This window comes from Apium graveolens, chromosome 4 (assembly GCF_009905375.1).
Source record: "Apium graveolens cultivar Ventura chromosome 4, ASM990537v1, whole genome shotgun sequence".
NCBI lineage: Eukaryota > Viridiplantae > Streptophyta > Magnoliopsida > Apiales > Apiaceae > Apium > Apium graveolens.
Window position 1 is genome coordinate 106,610,872 of NC_133650.1, and position 8,719 is coordinate 106,619,590.

Genomic DNA, 8,719 nt, shown 5'->3' on the forward strand with positions numbered 1-8,719 from the left:
ACTTTGGCAGTCCTCTCACAAGATTTTTCTTGACCAGTTCATTTATATTGTTGAAATTTAAATGAGAGAGTTTCTTGTGCCAATTCCAGCTTTCTTCAATTGATGCTCTACTCATTAGACAGATTTCAGAACCATCAGTACTTGTTGAAAGCTTAGCTTCATAAATGTTACCACGCCTGTATCCTTTCAGAACAACTTTGCCTTTAGATTTACTCACAATTTCACAGTGTTCTTCAAAGAAATCAACATTATAACCTCTGTCACAGATTTGACTTATACTCAGCAGATTGTGTTTAAGTCCTGAGACCAGAGCTACTTCTTTAATTATGACATTTCCAAGATTGATATTGCCATATCCCAATGTTTTTCCAATGTTGCCATCTCCATAAGAAACACTTGGGCCAGCTTTCTCCACAAAGTCTGATAGCAGGGCCTTATTTCCAGTCATATGTCCTGAACATCCACTGTCCAGAACTTGAATATTTTTCATGTTGCCCTGCAATCACAAAGAGCACTAATTATTAATTGTAAGGACCCAGACTTGCTTGGATCATTTGGCATTATTAAGTTTGTTAACATTTGCAGCGGATTTAGCATCAGAGTTTATGTGAACAATTTTCTTATCAGAACTTACACTATCAGACTTTGAATTAGAATTTACACTAGAAGGAACAATGGAAACTTTCTTCAAAGAAGGTTTTATTTGATAATAATCATAGTACAAACTATGATATTCCTTACAAGTATAAATGGAATGCCATAAACTACCATAATGAAAACAAGGATTTTGTGGTTTGTATCTAATAGACTGACTCTTAACTCCTGATTTTGAAGGTAATGAGTTAATATTCTTATTCTTCCTGCAAAAAGAAGCCAGATGGTTAGAACTTCCACAGTTATGACATGTTTTCCTAGGAGCATCAGGAACAGGTTTATAATCATTGCTTTTATTCACACCTTCCTTTCCATTCCTATTTTTCCTAGGTGATTTTACCTTGTTTGCATTCTTGACATCTTTCAGCTTATGCTTAAGCTGCTTCTTTGTCATTAAGCCTATGTTCACTTCAGCTGTCTTTTCCTGTTTTAGTTTGTCAGAAGTTGATTCCTCATTAACTTCTGATTTCTCATTTTCAGACTTTACAGTTACAAACTTAACAGGTTTTAACTTTGGCTTTTGCTTAACAACAGGCTTAATCTCTTCAGTTCCTTTATCATTTTTAACTTCTCCATAACTTAAGCCTTCTTTCCAGTTTCCACTACTTAGCAAATTTTGAGTTGTTTTGCCAGAGTTAGTCCAAGTCCTGATAATCTCTCTTTCCTTTTCTAACTCAGTTTTTAGAGATTCATTCATTTTTAGTACTTCATCCCTAACATAAAAAGCATCATCTCTATCCTTCTGAGTTTGATGGAACATGACTAACTCTTTTTCTAAGAAATCATTTCTTTTCTTAAAAGCAAGATTTTCAGAAGTTAATTTTTCACATGTTAAAGTTTGATCTCTATAACTAACAAACATGGTTTTAAGATATCTTCTCAACTCATTAATATCATCAGTATGAAAAGCATAAGTAGTCTGAGGTACCTTTGTTTCAGCAGCTTCAGAACTGCTCTCAGCACTTTCTTTATCAGCATTTGACATCAATGCATAGTTCTCCTCACTTTCAGATTCTGAGGTGTCTGTCCAGCATTTCTGCTTTGTGACAAGAGCCTTGCCTTTGTCACCCTTTGCCTTCTTGCAATCAGGAGATATGTGGCCTTTCTCACCACAGTTATAGCATTTAACATTGGTATAATCTCCTCTGTCAGACTTTCCTCCTCTGCTTTCAGATCTTCTGAAATTCTTCTTGTCAGAACTTATGCCTTTCCTGGAAAACTTCTTTCCCTTCCTGAACTTCCTGTATGCAATCTTTGTGATTCCTTTCACCATAGGAGCACACAGCTTCATCATCTCCTCATCAACATCAGTCTTGGGCAAGCTTTCAGAATCTGAGTCATCATCACTTTCAGAACTTGATGACTCAGTTTCAGACTTTATGACAAGAGCTTTACCCTTGTCTTTCCTTGAAGAAGCTGTTTTGGGGGATTCTTCTTCAGCCTTAAGAGCAACTGTCCTTGACTTTCCTCCTTTCCTCTTGCTTCTTTGTTCCATCTCAAGCTCATGAGTCTTGAGCATTCCATAGATTTCATCAAGAGTTGTTTCATCAAGATTGTAGTTGTCTCTTATTGTCGTTGCCTTCAAATCCCATCATTCAGGAAGAACTAACAGGAATTTAAGGTTTGAATCTTCAAGATCATACTCTTTATCAACCAATGACAAATCATTCAAAAGTTTGACAAATCTATCATATAAATCATTCAATGACTCATTAGTCCTTGAGTCAAAATGTTCATACTCTTGAGTGAGTATTGTCTTCCTGTTCTTCTTAATTGTGTCAGTTCCCTGACACCTTGTTTCCAGAGCATCCCATATCTCCTTAGCAGTCTTGCAGTTGATTACCCTGTTTGACATTACATTATCAATGGCACTATGCAGTAAGTGTCGTACCTTAGCATCCTTAGCAATTGATGCTATATCTTCAGCAGTATAATCACTCTTCTCCTTTGGTACGGTCTTTGCTGCTTCACCTGCAACTGCAATAGTGAGCTTGGTTGGTTTGTGAGGCCCTTCCTTGATTCTATCAAGGTATTCTGGATCTGTTGCTTCCAGGAACATGGTCATCCTTACCTTCCATATGGGATATTCAGCTGGTCTCAGTATGGGAACTCTGATGGTCTCATACCGACTCTGAATTTGTGTCTTTGGTGGTTCCTCAATTTTGGTAGGCTTAGTTGGAGTTTCTGTGTCCGACATGATTGTGTTTGGATCTTTAACTGTATGTATGTTAACAGATAGGCTCTGATACCACTTGTTAGGTCACACACACTGTAGAGGGGGTAAATACAGTGTATAATACAATCAAATCGATATTAAGTAACAGAAAACAAACTTTATTGAAACAATAAATTCTGTTATAGTGTGGAACTGTTACCTCTCAGTGATGAACAAATATCACGAGAGCTGCTAGGGTTACAATGAATAATCTTCTCGAATATGATAACACTTATAGTGTAAACCCTATGTCTGTGTTTATATACTACACAGTTACAAGATAATCGCTAATTGATATGGTATATAATTCTGCTTCCTAAAATATATCAATCAGATATCTTTTCATCCAAGTATTCCATTCTTCACGGAACTCCTTCTTCATGCATATCTCTTCTTATGTTTATCTCGATCTTCTTTCCTTTAATCAACTAATGTCCTTATTTGATCGTCCTTCAGCACTTAAGTTCTGATATCTAACTTCTGATGATTATCTCCTGATAATATAAGTACTGATATCCTTAAGTCCTGACTTCCAGTATAAGTACTGATCAACAGTTAAGTACTAATTTGTCCTGTTAAGTAAGATCTGAAATCTAAACATAAATTATATTAGCCATGACATTATCAAATATATCTAACATATCGAAAATACGGGTTTTATTGATTTACCGAAACGAATATTGTATCGAAAATGTTGCGCCGGGACCCGCGCAGGACAAACCGTACGCCGGATCGAAAAAGTCGAAACATGGAAAATGCTCGGAATATTACAATTAGGTTAGGAAGGAGTTCTCGAAAGAGTTTCGGGTTCCAAAAACGTAACAACGGTTGACGTCGGTTGGTTCCCGTTTTTATAAAATAGATTTTAATTACCCGGAAAAAGATTTTAGAAATTTCAGATGATTCTTATAAATCCATAAACCAACATAAAAATAATTAGGAAGATATGACAATTATCTATATTTTATTTTGGACATATAAAAATTAAAATACTCAATTAATATTATTTTTGAATAACCAAGTACAGATAACACTTTAACAATTAACTCACAGAATAGATACTAAACACACATAATAATTATATAATAGCAAAAATAATTACACGATATATCCCGGATATTACATATACTGTCCAAAGGTAAACCCGGAGAGCCTTTATATGTCTATATTGCAGTCAGGCCAAGAGCGATCTCTTCGGCTCTCATACGAGAAGAAAAAGGAACGCAGATCCCGGTCTATTATGTAAGTCAGGTCCTTAAAGACGCTGAAACTCGGTACCCAAACTTAGAAAAATTTGTTTTAGCCCTTGTACACCCAAGCAGGAAGCTAAGGCAATATTTTCAAGGCCGGGAGATCAAGGTGATTACTGATCAGCCACTCCGAAAAATCATTCACAAATTGAGAATATATTGTGGAAGATCCCAAACTGGCTCAGTATCAAACAATTGTGCGAAGTATCCCTGAAACCATCCTAAACACCACCGTTTTGTAGATAAACAGAGAAGAAAACTCCAAGACAGATAAGCTATCCAAGCTCTTGCAGAACACTTCGGACCTAAGCAGTTTTGTTTATTTTGAAGAGCTCGGGGCACCAAGCACGGATCGGGCCGAAATCTTATGCATCAGCAGCCCGGATAACTGGATGACCCTCTATATTGCCTACTTGAGAGACGAAACCCTACCAGAAGATCAGAATAAGGCACGCTACCTTAAATATAAAGCTGCCCGTTTCTTTCTTGAAGATAACCAACAATATAGGAGAACCTTCTCTGCGCCCACTCTCAAATATGTCGATCCGGACGAGGCATATTATTGTCGCCGGGAGGTTCATGAAGGAATTTATGGAGATCACTTAGCTGCCAAAGCCCTGGCCTAAAAAGTCATCAGGCATGGGTACTACTGGCCAACTATGCACGCAGATGCGGTGGCATATTTAAAGAAGTGTAGTAAATGCAAAAGTTCAGCAATGTCCCAAAATAAAGCCCAAGCCTCCCGGGGTCAATTCTCTCCCCGTTCGCTTTGTTGTTTGAGGGATTGATATCATGGGTCTTTTCCCAGAGCCAAGGGAGATTTACACTACGTTCTAGTGGCAATTGACTACATGACTAAGTGGGCAAAAGCCAAGGCCATGCGAACCATTAATCAACAGGACTGCATCAAATTCATGGATTCAAGCGTGATGAGGTTCGGGATTCCGATGGTTTTGATCTCGGATAACGGGCTGCAGTTAGTCGGCTCAAACTTTGAAACGTATCTGAAAGAGCTCGGAATCAAGCATAAGAGAACATCTGTAGCCCACCCCCAAGGGAACGGACAAGTAGAGGTCACCAACAGGACCATACTCCGGGGTCTAGAGAAAAGATTGGAAGAATCCAAGAAGACCTGGTCAGATGAGCTCCCAAAAGTCTTATGGTCTTACGGGACCACCCCCAGGATAGGAACCGGAGAGACTCCTTTCAAACTGGCTTACGGCACCGAAGCTCGACTCCATTCGAAACCGGATCACCATCCTACAGAGTTGTCAATTTTGATGAAATATCCAATATTGAAGGCCTCAAAACCAACCTGGAGCTCTTAGACGAAATGAGAGATCGGGCTGTGATGAAGATAGAGAGTTACAAAGAAAAGACAAAGCTCTATTTTGCAAAGAAAACCAAAATCAGGGAATATGAAGTGGGAAACTTAGTATTCTGAGATACCGAGGCTTCAGACCCAACCAATCCAGGCAAGCTACAGCGCAACTGGGAAGGGCCTTATAAAGTTAAAGAGGTTCTATGCCCCAGGACGTACAAGCTATGCTATCTCAATAATAACGATGTCCCTAAAACCTGGCACGGGGCCCGGTTAAGGAAATTCTACCAGTAACTAAAAGTTGCTCATTTTGGGACCATCTCTATCTTAGAACTAGTATATCCTTATCCCTCAATTAAGTGATTTCAACTCTATAGTTACACAACCCGGAATGTAATTTCTACCTTAATGATGTTTAAATAAAAAATATTGTCTTGAGCATCCCATAGCTCTCAGCTATTTTATTCTCTTATCCACCTGATATTATAGAATGCATGATTAAGTATATTTCATACATAAGAAATCAAAAAACACAACCCATGTGTATTTAGAAAAATTTCTTAAATTTGGAAATTGTACCCCATCCCGGGGTCAAAAAGAAAAACACAACCCATGTGTACCTAGAAAAATTACTTAAATTTGGAAATTTACCCCATCCCGGGGTCAAAAAGAAAAACACAACCCATGTGTACTTAGGAAAATTTCTTAAAATTGGAATTTTTACCCCATCCCGGGGTCAAAAAGAAAAACACAACCCATGTGTACTTAGGAAATTTTTTTAAAATTGGAATTTTTACCCCATCCTGGGGTCAAAAAGAAAAACACAACCCATGTGTACTTAGGAAAATTTCTTAAATTTGAAAATTTACCCCAACCTGGGGTCAAAAAGAAAAACACAACCCATGTGTACTTACAAAAATTTCTTAAACTTAAAAATTTACTTCTTCCCGAGGTCTAAAAGAAATGCACAACCCATGTGTACTTAGAAAAATTTCTTAAAATTTGAATTTTACCCCTTCCCGGGGTCCAAAAGAAAAACACACCCCATGTGTTCTTAGAAAAATTTCTTAAAATTGGAAATTTACCCCTTCCCGGCGTCCAAAAGAAAAAACACAATCCATGTGTACTTAGTAAACTATCTAAATTCAATTCCATATGAAAAGTAATAAAAGGCAGGAAAACACACATGCATCAAAATAAACCCGGGGAAACCAACCCCGGGGACAAACATAAACACGCTCAAATTACACACCAATTAAAGAAGCCAAAAGGCTTAGTTCAGAAATACTTAAACGAAAAACATCAAATTCAAATTACATGCCATGAATGGCCAAATTTTCAATCTTCTGCTACCGGCTCGGTGGGAGGAGAAGTAGGCTGCTCCGAGTCGTCTTGGGGGAGAGGAGGCTGCTCAGTTAGTGGGGATCCGGGAAGATGATGCGCATTGCTGGAGGGCTCAGCTCCGGATTCCTTAGCTAAGATGGCGTTAACTTCGTTCTCCAGCCGGATCTCCTCTTCAATGTACTTCTCGAGGAAGACATCGATGGTACCCCTGGGGTGCTCAAAGAGGTACCGGGAGGCAACCCTCCAACAGATCTGGATCTTCTCAACAGCCTTTTCATTTAGCTCCTCTAAGTATGCATGGGTCCCTCGGAAGCCAGCCAAAACCTCCTCCGCAGTGGGTCTGACAGCGCAATCATCCTTAAGCCTTTGATTCTCAGCCCTCATCTCCCGGACAGAAGCCTCGACCCGGTCCTGCCACTCCCTTATCTCATCCAAAATCTTCTTATGGGGCTCAGCCTCCTTAACACTGGCCTCCTTCAATTCTTTGAGCTCCCAGGAGAGGTTCTCCGCCTCAGTCTTGGCAATCTCCCCGGAGTCAGCTTTCGCCTTTAGGCTACGGACAATACAAACCAGACCAGCAACCCGGGAGTTAGCCTGAAAAAATTACATGTCAAAACTACAAAAATATAAAGCAGAGAAAGAGAAGTACAAAAAATAATAATAATAAGCCAAGAACTTACATCAGTCACATCCTCCTGCAGAGAAAGCAAGAAATCCTCGAGAGGCTTCTTCCGGTATTTCTTCCTCTCGGCTGTGCTGGCAAAGTTTTCAAACAACTCCTTCCGGTGCGTCTTCGGAGTAAAACTAGCTAGCAAAGCCTTAAGGGTGTCCGGAACCAACTCGGTCGCAACCTTCTTAGAAGCTCGGCTCTCCAAACCCCCACCGTCCTTCTCCCCGGACTCCACAGGGGCGTTCTTTCTCTTCCTCGGCCCCTGATCCCTCCCCTTCTCCTTCACAACCTTAGCCCAGGGCTCATTTATCACTATTGTAGTCCGTGCCAGGCGTGTTGGCACAGCTTTACTGGCCCCAACCCCATCTCTAACATACCCGAACCTGGTCTTAAAGGAACTACTGCTAGATGAAGAGGAAAAAGGAAGGCTAGACAACAATTCTCCTAAACAACCTGGTCTTTCCGGGTAGCGAATCTTAAGGTTAGTGGTGTTCTTAAACTTCCGACCTTGCATATACTATATACATATATACGTGCCCCGGAGTCAATGCCACACCTGAACCCAAATACAAAAATAAATCAAAAAACAAAACAGATTCAGAAACGTATTATACTAAAATCGAAGATCAAAGACAAGATCTATAAGATATTTATACATCTATAAACCAGAAAAATCAACCAAGAACACACCCCGGGCTCAACAACCTTTTATACTACCAAAACCCTATATTTTTGCACAAAAACTAGCAAAATCGATGTTGATTGCACAAATCAAACACAAAACCACCACAAAAAGCATACAAAATCCACAAAACTACACAGATTCAAGTTCGAAACAATAACACAGTTACAAAACTCGAACAAAAACAATGGAGATTAACGAAGTAAGAACTCGCTCTAAATAATGGCATGCATGGTGGAAAAGCAAAAAGAAAGATGCAAAGAAGAGAAGAACTTACAGAAGAGCAGGAGAAATGTAAAGGCTTCGAGTGAAAGAGCTCCAAAAAATCACCAATAAAAACCCTGAATTTTGCTCTCTCGAAATTATGTTAGCGTAAAAGAGGAAAGGAAAATGATAGGGGTATTTATAGGCAAAAAAAGAAAGGTGAACGGTTTTTGAAGGATGGAGGGACAGCGTGGCCACGTGGCCGTTTCCTATTGGCCTTGGTATTGTAACTGCCACAACAGTTATTACTCGGCTGTAAACCCCAATAATTACCACAGAGTAATTATGGCACAGCGCCGCTTTTCATAGAAAAGGGGGG